The 15,768-nt window shown below is 45.8% G+C and overlaps 1 long non-coding RNA gene across 1 annotated transcript; it reads left to right on the plus strand.

Moving 5' to 3' along the window:
* Positions 1-367: 367 nt before the first annotated feature.
* Positions 368-1,616, plus strand: LOC123370541. Its single transcript, XR_006579448.1, has 4 exons — positions 368-431; positions 761-908; positions 1,088-1,396; positions 1,573-1,616. It is a non-coding gene; the product is annotated as an uncharacterized LOC123370541 (long non-coding RNA).
* Positions 1,617-15,768: the final 14,152 nt, after the last annotated feature.

The raw sequence follows: 15,768 nt of genomic DNA on the forward strand, positions 1-15,768 counted from the left end.
TATTTGGGGACAGTGTCATCTATTGGGGTGACATACGTCTCTTTTTGGAGAACCCAGAGCAGCACGCGCAGCACATCCGAACCTGGAGAGGTTTCGGCTGCATGGTTTCAATGCAGAATTGGAAAAGCGGAACCTCCAGCCAACTCTCCACAGAGTTTTGGGGGTACATCCTCTCCCCAGAAGATGTTATGATTGATCCAAATAAGGTGGAAGCCATTGATAAATGGGGCGAAGTTGGAAGTCCTCAAGAAGTGCAGCGCTTCCTAGACTTCACTCATCCTGTGAAATCGAGACATGCTGGCTCTCAGTGAAGCTTAGACGGAAAACCACGCACCCCACACAGAGGTTGGAACCACCCACTGCCGGTTGTCCTGAGGAGCCATGATTTCTCCAGGAGCTGGGTAAAGGGCACCGGGATCAGCCTCTCAAAGGTAGGGGAGGGTCGTGTGAGGAGAGGGTCTGAGAGGAGGAGCGTGGGCTAGGCTCTGTATTTGGGCTTGGCAGGGATCGAGAGAAGGGAGAGGGCTGTTAGAGGGCAATGCGAGGTGGGAGGGGGGTCGGAGATGGGGGCAAGGCCTGAAAAGTTCAGCTGCTTTAGATCAACTGTGCCAGCGAATCACTGGTTGAAGTGACTGAAAGCTCTGAGCTGGGGCTGGCCAAAATCCTCCTCCTCAGATGGGAACATCCCAAAAGTCTGCAGAAGCTCAGCCTCTGAGGTGAACATTGTGGCCCAAACCTCTCTCTGCTCTGTACCTCACAGGATTCCAGCCGGCTGTTCCAATCCAGGAGGACACCTGTGCCACTGAAGTCTCCGAGCACCTGGGCAGTGAAGTGCCACTTAATCCCGCTGTGATGCACAGACCTTGCCCTGGCTGGCTGCACAGGGCTGAATTTCACCCCTTCCGAGTGTAAGGAAATAATTGGCTGAAGGCCTTTTTCTTTCTGGACGTCTGTCTAGTGGGAAAGAACCATGGGGATTTTTAACCTGTTTCGCTCCCATGCCTGGTGCTTCAATGATGCAGAGAAGGGCTGATGCATTGGTTGATTTCCCCACCTTTTAATCTACTCTCTTCTTCTCTTTTAACAGGTATTCTAAGGGCCCCCCGTGCATCATATGGGCATTCTTGGGGGTGCAGATGGCATCAGACCTGCACCTAAATAAATAATAGGGACTGAAATATGCAGACACTAAAGTTCTGCAGCCAAATTCTCAGGAACCTTCCTCTTCCATGTAGGATCAGGATTTTGTTTTGAATTGTTTTATTTTTTTTAAAAAGTGCTAAGCAGATGCTACCCTGTAAGAAGTGGAAACAGAAGCAAAAACTGAAAGACTGTTACTAAAACCAATGAACAGCTGCAGAGAGTGGAGACCCAGCAAAGCAGACAAATGAATACTGTGAGTAAATAACCTGAAAGCAAATGGGGAAGAAAACCTCCTCTGGGTAATTGTGGCTCTTGGGACCAAAATCAGGTTCCTGGTACGTAGCCTGGCTGAGATCATCCCTTTTCCCTGGATCCCAGACCTGGGATTCAAATGTCATTCTCTGTGTGGTGTCCTTATTTTATTCCTAGGGAAAGGATCCCCAAAGGAGGTGTAAGGATCCGGGACTCTAGTGTCTGCCAGAAGCTTCAGCCACCTTCACAGGTAGAAGTCACTGGCTTTCCTACAATGCCACTAGTGCTCTTCCTGCTCTCCAGATCTGCTCCCTCCAGCAGGACAGAGACACCCCTTAACTCCCTGAGTCCTGATTTCCTGCCATTCAAGGGGCTGAGGGTTTGCATTGCCCCCACCCCAACCATCCGAGACTTTTCCTATGGGAATCTCCCTAGAGCAGGGAAGAAATCTGTTCTTTCATTAGAATCAGTCTGCTCAGTAAATCCACCCACACTGACCTCATCTCAGCTGCTTTGTTTATCCGAGATTAGTGGTATCTTTGGAAAACCCTGAGCGTGTCTGGGTGTGAGGTGGAGCAGAGGATGCAGGAGCTCCAGCAGATTCCCCTGAAGAACACCACCCTGTCTTTCTCTGGTCAGGTTAGAGCTCGCCCTCCATTGCGGAGGTGAAGACCGGATGGGAGCTGCTGAATTGACCTTGATGTGCCATGTCCTTGTGTGGATGAAGGACCTACATCTCAGGGATGGCCAGCAGCAGATGTAACACATGTGTCCAGGAATGGGCTAAATAACCTACCTTGAGAGGTAAGTAAAATCGTGGCCACATGTAGACATCACAGGAATTGGTGGGGATTGACCCAGGGTCCTTCAGCACAAGCCCCTCTCACTCACTGTCAACAAATCCAGCTCCACCCACTAGACCACACCGCATTCCAGAGCCCCAGATCCCAGGAGCCCTGATTCTCAGACCCAGGCCTCACATCACAAGGCCAAACCTCCTCCCATTCTGGGCGCTGTAGAAGGGACCATTGGCAAAAACCTCCTCTACATTCCCCCTGTCAGAGACTGCGGCCACGGGTGACAAGTGAATGAGCTGAGATCTCCCCTGTGGGAATCCGAGGGGCTGCACATTTGGGGTTTCACAGGGACGGCGTCTGGCAGCCATTGACAGAGTGTTCCTGGGAGGAGATTTTCCGTCTCTCACAAAGGGTTTCTGTTCCCCCAGATCTCAGCCGCTCAGCAGAACGCGGGAGAGCCGAGTGTTGATGGGCTAGAGGGTCCCAGGAGTCGCTGTGCAGCAGGGGCAGTGTCTGCAGTCACCATGGGCCACACCCTGCACTCCAGACAACCCAGGCTGGTTCCCTGGATTGCAAAGGGGACTTTAGCTTGTGGAATCGGTGATGGTGCCTGTGTCCACAACTGGGATGTTTTTCTGAGGCTACTCCATGGTCCAAGAAGCGCCATGCAAGCAAGAGGAGAATGGACATTAGAGAGCGAGGCCGGTGCCTTTGCATGGCTGCTGCAGTCGAACATCCACAGCCAGAAGAGAGACGATGGGAAACGCGCTTCGATGGCTGGCCACAGCCGCAGCAGCTGTCTCAGAAAGCTCTGCTCATGCTCCAGCCAACAGAGGCAGGACGAAGAGCCACACAGGGAGAGCCTGGGTTGCAATTAGCAAGTCACGTTTTTTTCAGTGGATTATGCTGTCCTGACCATCTATTTCCTGCAATGTGCACATCCAGCCTCCCTGGCTGAGTCAATGGGAGTTAGGTTCTCCGTGCCCACAGGACAGGGCTGGCCTTACCATGAGGTGAACTGAGGTGGCTGCCGCAGGTGCCAGACTGTGGCAGGGCGCCACTAGGACCCAGAGCGTAGAAAATTGTGTCTGGTGCTGGTGCATATGTTTTCTCTCTGCTGTAGATGCACAGAGCTGGTGGAGTGCTGTGCTGGAGGAAGGGGGCACAAGAGACATAACAGGCAGGCAGGAGAAACGGGGAGAGGGAATAACAGAAAGCAACAGGAGCTGCAGGGAGAGAGAGGAGGAGGAGCCTCTAATGTACCTCTTGAGCACCCCCAGGAGTCTGGACTAACACCAGCTTGTCAGGGAGCTTCCTATTTCCTGCTGCTTCCCTGAACCCGCTTGGGGAGAACAGGCAGTCAGTAGTCAGAAGTAGTAGGAGCCGAGTACGCCCTTAAGACGCTGATCTCTTCCCTCGCTCAGACCCTGCTACCAGCCTGCTTATTTGTCCCCTGCCGCTCTAGCTGGCACAGAACAGCAGTCATGAGTGAAAGAAGAAAACGCCCCTCTGGGGCAGCATTCAGAAAAAGCAAGAAAGCAAAGGAAGCTTTTCTGTCTAAGCAGGAAGGAGCTCTCCTGAGATACATAGACACAAATGTTCACGTTGAGCCTTCCGGCCCCAGTGAGGATGTGAGTGGTGAGGAGATGCCTGATCTTCCAGGTAGTCAGAGTGCAGGAGACCTGGCAGCTACTGCAGCATCCATATCTCCATCTCAGATGGATGTAACCATGCACATTCCTGGAGAAAAGTGTAGATCAGAGAAGAGTGTGGTGGAGGCACAAGAAACAGCTGCTGCTGAGTTCAGTTCCTGAAATCTAGATGATCCAGGACTGTGGACCCACTTGAGCAGTAGCCTGAGGGATTTCCTCGTACTGCCTGGGCCACAGCGAGTGAAAAACGTTATGTTCCCCAAAGACAATGAAAATAGAAGTTTCCATCCAACACATTCCTGGTGTGAAATCCCCAATGGCGACAAAGCGGAGAGGCCATGGCTTACATACTGTGATAGACCCAGGCCAGTTGGGTACAGCAGAATAGCAGAAGGCAGATATACTGGCCACTGGATTAACAGTTTTCTGTTCCCTGACTGACCAGAGCAGGGGCTGCTCCAGGCTAATGAGAACACCTGTCTCTAATTAACCTGTAACGAGTCAGGTGAGGCCATTAAGCTAATGTGACCACCTGACTCTAATTAAGGCCCTGCTGATACTATAAAAAGGGCTCACTCCAGTCAGACAGGGGAGTCAGGGAGCCAGAGGAGAGGAAGTGCGGCTGAAGGGCTGGTTACTGAAGACACCCTCAGACCATCGTTAAAGGAGCCCTAAGGTAAGGGTGAAGAAGGGAGAAGCAGGAGAGCTGTGGGGAAGTGTCCCAGGGAAATGTAGCAACTCTGGCAGTGAAAGGTTGGCTGCCAACAACTGCTACCATTAGGGTCCCTGGGCTGGAACCCGGAGTAGAGGGCGGGCCCGGGTTCCCCCCAACCCACCACTACAGGAACAGCTCCTGAGAGGGGAAGTCAGGCCCCTGTCAGGACAGGAGGCTGAACAGAGACTGTGGGAGTTCTCTCACCAACCTCCTTGCAGCCTATGATGAAAAGGGCTCAGTAGACTGTAACCCTAACCCTGGAGAGAGAAGGCTACGTGGAGGGTCACAGTGAGCCACTGAGGCAGCATAAACCACCTAGAAGCGCAGGACCCACGGGAGCAAGGTCAGACCTCTGCCACTGTACTCAAAACCCCAGAATGCTGCATACTGTTTTTGTTGCAAACTCTTCCAGTCTAATGTTCCAGCCACACTGAGTTCTACAGGAACAAAGGACTGGACAAATCTGGCTAGAAATGGGGCATGCCACGAGAAGGCAACCAATCAGCAGAGAGCATCCAGAGGTGGGAAGAGCTTGAGATGAGCCTAAGGTTAAAGGCCACCAGAGCTGATGAGCATCAAGAGAAGATTGCATCAGAGTTCTGAAAAGGCTCTTTGCCATTGTGAGGGGGCTTGCTACCCAAAACCTAGCACTGCGCGGCACTTCAGCTCAGCTGCATGTGGTTTGGACAGTACTTGCTTTTTAGGCAAAACAATGAATGATGCAATCTGAAGCTGGTATTGCGTCATACATGATATGCATTGCATCTTGTTATTCCTAGAAGTCATGGATGATGCAATCATAACGAAGCTTACATCACTCTGCTGAACAAATTGCCCTATATCAGCTCTAGAAATCATACAGTGTCGTGCTCTCTTATTTGTCAGTGTTTGATTTTGCAAAGGGACACATTTCTGTTTAGCCAAAGTGAGCAGAGATGCCTCGTACTTGTGTGAACAGTGCAGACAACTTCTGCTACGTTTGTGGTGAAGTGACTTTTGCATCACAAAAGCGCAGTATAACCACTATGGTTAAGAAAGCCTATCACCTTTATTTTGGCTGCAAAATTGGAGATCAGGACAAGAGGTGGGCCCCACACATATGCTGCAACACTTGTGCAACAAATCTTCGCCAGTGGTTGAACAGGAAAAGGAAATCTATGCTTTTTGCAGTGCCAGTGATTTGGAGAGAGCCAACAGATCATACCAGCAATTGTTACTTCTGCATGGTGCCTCCAGTTGGGAAAGGTGTGTCAAAGAAGAAAAAGTGGACTGTGCATTATCCAAACATTCCATGAGCTATACGCCCAGTACCCCACGGAGAAGGACTGCTGGTTCCTGATGCACCAGAATCATTCTCACTTGAGTCAGATGAGGAAGAGGAAGAGGATGAAACTTCTGGTCCTGAACCATTAATGTCACAGGACCCACATTTTCTCCCATCCTCCTCCTCTGAACCACACCTCATAACACAAGGTGAACTGAATGACCTTGTCAGGGATTTGGAACTACCCAAGAGTAAGGCAGAGCTGTTGGGCTCCAGACTACAGCAGTGGAATCTCCTGGCAGGTGATGTTAGGGTTTCCATGTTCCGTGACTGTCAAAAGGATCTTGTCCCATTCTTCTTCATGGAAGGTGATCTTGTAGCCTGCAACAACATCGATGGTGTGATGGCAGCCCTCAACATCGTTCACAATCCAGATGAGTGGAGACTGTTCATTGATTCATCGAAGACGAGTCTTAAAGCTATTTTACTGCATAATGGCAATGTTTTGTCATCAATTCCAGTTGGTCATGCAGTCCATATGAAGGAAACCTATGACAACGTGAAACAACTTTTGAGGTGGATAAACTATGACCAACGTCAGTGGCAGCTTTGTGGCGTTTTGAAGGTTGTTGCTCTCTTGCTTGGTCTGCAGACTGGATACACAAAGTACTGCTGTTTTCTCTGCGAATGGGATAGTCGTGCAAGAGATTCCTACTACATCAAGAAAGATTGGCCACTCCGACAGTCATTGGAGCCTGGGAGGAAAAGTGTTCAGCATCCACCACTTGTTGAATCAAGGAAGATTTTGTTACCACCCTTACACATCAAGCTGGGTCTGATGAAGAACTTTGTCAAGGCCATTGACAAAACACAAGCAGCTTTCAAGTACCTCTGTGGACAATTTCCAAGGTTAAGCGAAGCTAAGATAAAGGAAGGTGTCTTTGTTGGTCCTCAGATTCGTGAACTTCTTTGAGATGATGCATTTGACCATGCACTGCGTGGCAAGGAAAAGACGGCATGGAAAGCCTTCCAGTTAGTGGCAATAAATTTTCTCGGAAACAAGAAGGCAGACAACTACAGGTTGTTGGTGGAAAACCTCCTCAAGGCATACAAAAGCTTTGTTGCAACATGTCACTAAAGATACATTTTTTGCACTCTCATCTAGATTTTTTTCCACCGAACTGCAGAGCAGTGAGCGACGAGCACGGCGAGAGATTTCACCATGACATTGCAACAATGGAGAAATGCTATCAGGGCAAATGGAGCCCATCAATGCTTGCAGACTATTGCTGGACAGTGACAAGAGATGCTCCATTTAATGAATACAAGAGACAAGCCAAGAAGCGCTGAGTAGACACTGAATAGGACTAAACTATGTACATAATAGTTTTTTGCCTTTTGTTTCATAATAAATTTTAGTTAGATAACCCTTTTGCTGATTTTTAAAGTGTTACATAAACAGGACAGGTGAAAAATTATCATGTAAAGCAACCATAAACACATGAAAAGACCTAGGTTTACAATTTATGATTAAAACTCTACTATCTACACAATATACATAGACATAAAATGTAAAAACTTAAATATCTTAGAAACAGTAGCCAATCAGTTGTTTTAATTGTCATATTTGAATTCAGCACATCAAAATACATAATAAATACCACATTTTATTTCTGAAGCAGACGACTTCTCAAAAATTGTAGACCAGTGTAATTCATAATAGATGACTATTCATCAGAAGAAAGAAAGAACGTCCTAGTTCTTACATCTCCTGCTTTCTTTGTATGTGTCAGTCGTCCTTAGATCATAGGGGCTTTGTATCAGGGAGTGTCCTTACTTTCTCTGTCTTGTAAAGTGCACACTAGTGACACTGACCAGATAAATAATGGAGACATCGCACACACACAAAAATAACCAAGCCCTTTGTTATGGAGACTGTTCTCCTCAGTAAAGCAAGCTATAAACATTAGGAAATGCACAGAGGACTAAAAGGCTGCAAAGTGAAGCACTCTCAAGTTAGGAAATACCAGTATGAGCATTGCCTGTGCAACGTTAACTCTGCAAGAAATGAGGCAGGGATCCTACAGGCAACAGACTCCTTCAATACCCAGCCCCAGAGCAGAAACCCCTGTGCGCTGAATAAGGAAGGGGTCCTGTGGGAAAAAAATACTATGGGATCATGTCATTAAAGACTGCATCATCCTGCAAATGCGCAATGGGACTGAATTGAGGGTGCCAGGGCAACACTACTTTGGACAAGGCTACTGCTCAGGCAGCACCAGTGTGATGTGTGTGTGTTGGGGGGGGGAGGGGGAGGCTTTCCCAGTGCTCCTCTTTTCACACATTTCCTAAAGAAGCCAACAACATAACTACCCAGAATACACAGTAATGGTGATTCCACCCGCATGGTAATTAGTCACTGAAATTTGATTCAAATCCCGCATGGCATGTTTAGAAACAAGGGTTCCAAAAAAGGAGAGGCCTTGTAAAACAGGAAATGTTGATGCTCTGGTGCATTTGTGGTTGTGTTAAAATTGAATACTGTGACTTTAAATGTTGGGCAGGGTTCCTGGGCGTGCTTGCATGCTGGGGAGCTCGGTAGGGCAGCACACAATCGGGGCGTAGCAGCAGCCAGTCAGCAGGTCCCCAGTGAGTTGTGCCTCTCTGTGATAGGCAGTAGCCTGCGTTCTCTGCCTCTGAGTTTTGGGTTCTTATGTGTTGTTGTTCTGGCTCCTAAGAAACAAATTAAGGAGACCTTGCGAACGTCCAGCAAAAGTATTTTATGATGTCCTCAGTGACCAGCTCACAATCCCAGCAAGATACCAGGTCCCATCCTTTCCACACACCAGGGGTCCCCCACTGTCACCCTAGAGACAGGGACAGAAATAGGGTTTTGGGTGGGGGTCCGGGCTCCATAAGGGCAGTGGTGGGTTCTCTATCTCTCGATGGCTTCACATCCCCACTGGCTGCCTTTCTGGGAGATGCTTTACCCAGACGCAAGTCCCTGGGCTCAGTGAAGGGGTAACCGGGTCCAGTTCTGGTCCGGGGTATCCAGGAGGTCAGACTGGATGGGCTGATGGATCCTGCTGACTTTATACTCTATGGCGCAGCCTCACGCTAAGAGGTGTCATGTCTGAACGCTGGGGAATGAACTCAGAGCTCAGCCCCTCCATCCAGGACCACGGTTTGGTGGGTCCCACCCAGAGGTGAAAACTTCCTGAGTTGCCGGGGGTGGGTGTGCTTGACCCCCCCCTTCCACCCCAGGCTCCACCCCCACTCTGCCCCTCCCCCCAAACCCCCCATGCCTGCCCCACCTCTTCCCCTTCCCACCGCACTCTGCCCCCTCCCTTGCCTCTTCCTGCTCCCACCCCTCCCCTCGCCCCTGCATCTTCTTCATGCCACTGAGCAGCTGAGTGTGGTGGGCAGGAGGCACTGGGAAGGTGGGGGAGGAGCTGATTGGTGGGGCTGCCAGTGGGTGGGAGGATTGGGGGGAAAGGGAGGGGGAGGAGCTGAGCCATGGGACCCCCATGGAGTTGGCCCCTCTGGTCCCATTGACACCCAACACCAAGTCAACAGGGACAATGGGCCAGGAGCAATGAGGTGGGGGGGGGTGTCCCTGCAGCACCCCACACAGAGAGGGGGTCTCCAGGTCTCCTTCTGAGAACCTCACCCAAGCAAAGCCTTTACAGCCGTGCATGGACCCGGCCCACATCATGTCCTCTGTGATGGGGCTGTAACTCGCAGGCTCTTTTAATGCGTCACGGAAGAGACTGTTGCAGCTGATGGAGCCTACAGCGAGCACCTCCACCTCCTGCAGCGGCGATGGGCGGGAAATACCCGCTGGAATGACGGGCCTGAGGGCAGAGTGACTCGGGTGGCGTGAGGGGCGGTCACACTACAAGTTGTCATATTAAGGATCTGTAAGACGTTCCCAGCTCTGGGAGGGGAGTGGGGTCCAGTGTATTAGAGCGGGGGTTGGGGCTCAGAGCCAGGACTCCTGGGTTCTAGCTCCACCTTTGGGAGGGGAGTGGTGTGTCTAGTAGATTGGAGAGAGAGAGAGAGAGGGTGTGTGGGTGGGTGGAGGGGGAGTTGACCAGTTTAACACGTGCTAAAGGCAACAACCCAGATTTTAAAGGTATTCTAGGTGTTGCTCTGCTCAGCCTTGCAGCCCTGAACTGATTTTGGAGCCTAAATCATAATACAGACACAGGGAGCCAGATAGTCAAAGGAAGTTGGGCACCTATGGGTGCAGGAAGGTGCCAAGCAGGATTTTGAAAAGCTCTTAGGCACCTATAAAAGCTGGCACTTTCAAACCTAAGTATAATAGAGAGTCAATGGGAATTAGGCACTTAATCTGCATAGTGTCAAAGTTAGACTCAGGACTCACAGTTTGTCAGACCACTCTGTTTTATTAGCACAGCGCTCTGCTAATAACACCCAGATAATGTGAGCACCATGCAAGACACAAACTATCTTATTTATACAGATAAAAGGGTGAGAACTTAACAAGGTAACAAAGGAAGCAGAATCAGATAAGTTTACCTGGGCTAGGCATGCATATCTTATTTCCTTACTAACTATTACCCATCTTCTGTTAATGTTTCGCCATTAGCACCATTGTTTATGCCTAATGTTTCTTTTCCTGGCACCTGTATTTCAACATTTCTTATTTCTGCTTAAAGGTACATACAACATTTCTTTAATCCATTCTTATTTTTACAATATAATTCATTCTACTTTCACAATCCCTCCTTTTGGTCAAGCTCACGCCATGACCAAAATTTTACGGGGTTCCACATATTAACCGTTCTTTATCTCTTTGTTCATCAGCAATATTCAAAATCATCATATTAGTACTCTGTTCTGGGGCAGTCACCTGAGTGGCATGCCTTACACAATTTTCGGTACAACAGGAGACTAACTGAAAACATACAAAAATTATTAGGATTCCAAACAGGATAGTCAGGGCTCCCTGAAACAACCAGTTTCCTATGCCAGAGAATACTTAGCCACTTCCATAAAGAACTTGGCTCTTCATGGGGAAGATATGCGATTTGTTCTAAGTGGCTAGCGTGATCTATTACCTCATTGGTATCGTCAGGTATAAACACACAACATTGTTTTCCAATGAGAGCACAGGTCCCTCCTTTGGCCGCCAGCACTATGTACAATGCCTGACGGTTTTGGAGGCCACCTGTCGGATTGCCCCTGTTTCTTTGGCCAGGGCTCTTAAACTTTCTCCAGTTTTATTTGCCATTATTTTAACTACTTCTTTTAACCTCAGTAGCCTTTTTTTTTGCCTGGTGTATTACTCCCCCAAGTGGGTTAAAGGAACTGCCAATAGTCTCTTCCCAGGTGTCATTACTGTTCCATATTGTGTTAAACGGACAAGGTCCTCCAGTGAGGTCTGGGGAATTGAGCGGGATAGCCAGGACAGGAACATCAGTTTGAGAGTGGCCTGGGATGTGGCTGCAGACCCAGCATTTAGAAATATTAAGGGTCTGAGCTATCCACACTTGCTGCTGGATAAAAGAATTGTCATTGTGGACTCCCCAGACCTTCAGACACCAACAGCCGAGGAACAGGCACCACCAGAGACGCATGTTGGAGGCAGGGCCCTTCTGGTTCTGACAACCTCAACTGAGGGAACTGTAGTCACAGTTTTATGTCCACCAGGCAGCAGGCGCTAGGCTCACTACTGCTTTTTCTTGGGCCTTGCTTTAGGTAGTCGTCTGCTTCTGGCAACCCTTATGAGAACGTAGATTGTAAGGTATTGCAGGCTGTTCCTCTACGTCATCTTCTGGAGTCAAAATTGACTCTGCGTGGTCCTGAGGTGATGATTGGTTCGCTGGGGGTGGTGCATTCTTACACGGCAAAGCATGTATTCATGCTGCAGATGCCAGACAGTTTAACAGCTGTCTGGGTAGTAAGCAGTGCCTGATGATTCTTTGATACTCTTTAAGTCTTTTTGCTTCTTTCCTTGACTCTGGCTATAACAATGGCCTTCACACCTTATCTTTTCCTGATGCATTCATTCCTCATTCACACAAACAGATTGAGAATACAAACAGTAGTATTTTATATTGAGCAAAAAGGCATTGCAAATTAAACTTGCTAAGTTTTACAATTAATAACCAAGACAATTTACATTGAGACCCAGGCCTTCAATGTTTCTCTAATTTACTTAACATAGACACAATAGAGAATCCTGTCTCTTACTACCTAAATCTTAAAACAAAGAGTTAGAGAGGGCCCAATTTGTAATGCATATGGGAAAACAGAATCTTATAGTCCCAGAGGGTCATTTCTTTCTGCTATTCAAAAAGGATGGCTAGCAGGATGAAATCAAATTATACATTATAAAGTCCAGCTCCTACATATCCCCATTTTGACACTAAGATTATCAATCGCCAGTGTCACTTCTTATGTAGTAAAAATACTGGGAGGTGATTTGGGCCTGAGGCTCTAGCTTTGCATACATTTGTTTTATTCACCAGCATATTTTAAACATTTCAGTTAAACACATACAATTTAAAACCAAAAACAATTAGGGGTAGTAACATTAGTATCAAGTATCAGAGGGGTAGCCGTGTTAGTCTGGATCTGTAAAAGCAACAAAGAATCCTGTGGCACCTTATAGACTAACAGACGTTTTGCAGCATGAGCTTTCGTGGGTGAATACCCACTTCTTCAGATGCAAGAAGTGGGTATTCACCCACGAAAGCTCATGCTGCAAAACGTCTGTTAGTCTATAAGGTGCCACAGGATTCTTTGTTGCTTTAACATTAGTATGCCAGTAGTTGTGGGAGTCCATCCAGATAATATGAATGGTTCTGTTTCCCACATTGTTTTGTTTGTTTGTTTTTAGGAACTATGTTACCTTTTTACCTTTTTATACAGATAATTGGTAACTGTTTGCCATTTAATGCCAAGACTGATAGAGAACTCAGCTAAATCAGTGCTTACAGTAAGCTGAGACTTTTTGGTTGTGGCAAATAGTAAATGTGATTATTGGTAAACACAGTACTTACATTACATGTACATTTGTCTACTGGTGGGTTGCTAACACTTTTATTCTTTTAAAACACTTCTTTCCAAGAATTAACGCACACATTGCCCGTTATACAATACTTTGGTCTAATTATTAATTTTATTCCACATACAGGATCCTAGTGAGATGTCTTTACTACAGGGCTTTGGAGCAACAGGCATGGATAAGCATACCCACTTTTGAGGAGTTCACTTGGTACAACCTTTAGTGTCCAATAGTTTCCCTTCCTCCCCAGCCCACTGGCTTGAGGTTTGAGGTAGCCAGAAGGATCCCAGGTGCAATCCGTGGAGTGGGCTAACTTTCCATCTCTTTGCTTCCAGAGCCTGTTGGTGTGCAATTTTAACAATTTCTTCACTTAACAAATTTTGTCTTACCGTACTGGAGACATACTGCATCCAGTTATATTGATAGGTATTAAACAATTATTTTTTTCTTTGCTTTAACAGATGTATTAAAACCGTAATATTTTCTGATATTACCCAAAACATCTTATGTTCTAAATATCTGCATTTTAGTACATTCCATAGCTATTGCAGTATGTTGTGTTTTTTTTTTAACTTATTTGTTTTTGTAATAGGTTGTTCTGTAGCTGGTATTAGCTTTTTCTGATTTTCTGAAAGACAAAAATAACATTTTTCTACCCCTTTCAGGGTAGCATTGATTGTTGCTTAAAATATTCCTTTCTTTTACAAATACCCTTGCTGATTGCAGGCAAAACAGAGGAATTACCCCCATATTTTCCTGTGTTTGTTTTTTTTTAATATAGGCAGGCCAGGTTTTAATGGATTTTACTTTTTAAGGGTTATGGGGAAATTATTTTACTGTTTAGTTATTAAATTCATGAGGTGGTGTACCTCAAGTTTTTCTTGTTATATAGCAGACCAAGTTTGTAATGTTTTTCCTGCTGTGTTAAGCTTTAAGTTTATTCACAGGTAATAGCTGAGAAGCATCATTACCATATTACCTTAAAGGATTTTTCCAAAAATCATACACACTATACGTTGTTACCGGGGTACTTACTAACATTACATTTATTTCAATGTTTAATATTAACAATAACATTTAGCATCAAATCTCTTAAAGGGATCTTGTTATACCATGTCTTTTATTTAGGCAATTTCTTTTGTGCTGGCAGTTTTCACCTTCCTTTATCAGTTAGGCAATGTGCTTCAACACAGGCTTGGCTTTTGGATTCAAAGCCATCAGCAGAGCTCAGAGACTCTGTCTTAAAAGGGACACAATCAACTTCCACCAGAGTTTTGCTTTCTTTCCACTTTCAACTCCTGCTTACAAAACACACACAGATCTGAAAAAGAAAACAGTCTATTGCGGCTCTTTTTGGAGCCCTAATAGGATTTTAATTCAGTAGCATATTTCATTTGTATTTCTTTTACCCCTTTTTACAATATACACTGCACATGTCCTAGGGAAAAAGCACATTCCTTCTATACTACAACTTTTTTTTTTTAAACATTAGCCATATCAATTTTTACATACAGTGTAACTGTTTCTTTTTTCTTACAGAGTTTTCATGTACCCTTATCAAAAGTGACAGTCTGATTACACAGAGCCATTTTAAGGCTCAGTATTTTTAACATTGCTTCTTTTTGTTTTATGCACTTCACCTCTGCTGTTGCTTCAGAGGGGCACTGTTAATTTTTTTTTTTTATTCTTTCACTACAGCTCTTATCTGCTATTGTTACAACAACAAAAAAACCAACAACAACCAAACAAACAAAAAAACTCCAGAATCTCTCCCTATTCTCCTGATTTTGACTGCCCTATTGCAGCCATGACTTGGTTTTTATTTTAAAAACATTTTAAATTTTATAAAGAATCAAGTTACCCTTTAAGGGTTAAATGCTAAATCCCAAAGCCAAACAACACTAATTACCTGTGTCTTGCAAAAAGGTCTGTCAGTTTTGCAACTTTGAATTAAGAGTCAAATGAATTTTTAGTGGCATTAAAAACAAAAACAAAACCAATTTATCTTACACCTACAGAACAGGAGTTTTACAAACCAGATGTGCTGGTTTAGATTTTTAGAACTTTACGTATTTTCACAGACAAATAGATACATACACATTTTCTTTTCCTTAACATTCCTTTACACTTTTTTTTTTTACATAGCTCTATATATATTTGGATTATTTACAGGCACTCTTTTGGAAAAGGGCCCATTTTCCCTTCAGAATGGCTGCAAAGAAACCAAGAATTCTCTCTTTAACATGGTCCTTTTTAACATTTTCACAAAGTTTAACTGCTTAATTCTCTCCAGCCTTTGTAGAGTTAACTTTTCACTCTCTTTCCATAAATCACTTGTTTATCTCCCAAAATAACACCTTTATCACCTCAGATTTCACCATTTTAAGTATTGTTCCAGGGGTTCATGCCTGCACTTACTGCTTTTCTTACTCCTTACACTATGCCCTTAGGGCTTCCAACCTATTTTTCAGTTTCTTTATCTGTTGCTTGCCTGCTTTTCTGGGCCTGATCCTGCTCTTTTTTTTTTTCCAATGAACCGTTTGTGAGTGATATTGTGGTCACTTCACAATTTTGAAATAAATGTTCAAGGAAAGGGACCAGGAAGGGTGGGGGCTAGTTGAGGAGCCCACCTTCTTTGCTGAATTGGTAGTGGAACACTAAAGAATCAGTTTTTGAGGCAGACAACAAAGGGGAACAGAACAAGGGCCTTTTTGTCCTTTTTACAATGAGATGGGAGTATTAAGGGGGTTGGATCGATCCAGGGTGGGTTTTTGAGAACGGGGTAAAGGGGAGCGCTCGGTCTGGTGGTGGGAGAGGAGGCTTTTAATAAAGCTTTCAACTTATTATTTGAATATTTGAGAGAGGCGAGTTTTTGATTTTGTCCAGCTACGATTTGCCTCTTCCCACCA

This window comes from Mauremys mutica, chromosome 4 (assembly GCF_020497125.1).
Source record: "Mauremys mutica isolate MM-2020 ecotype Southern chromosome 4, ASM2049712v1, whole genome shotgun sequence".
In the NCBI taxonomy this organism is placed as follows: domain Eukaryota; kingdom Metazoa; phylum Chordata; order Testudines; family Geoemydidae; genus Mauremys; species Mauremys mutica.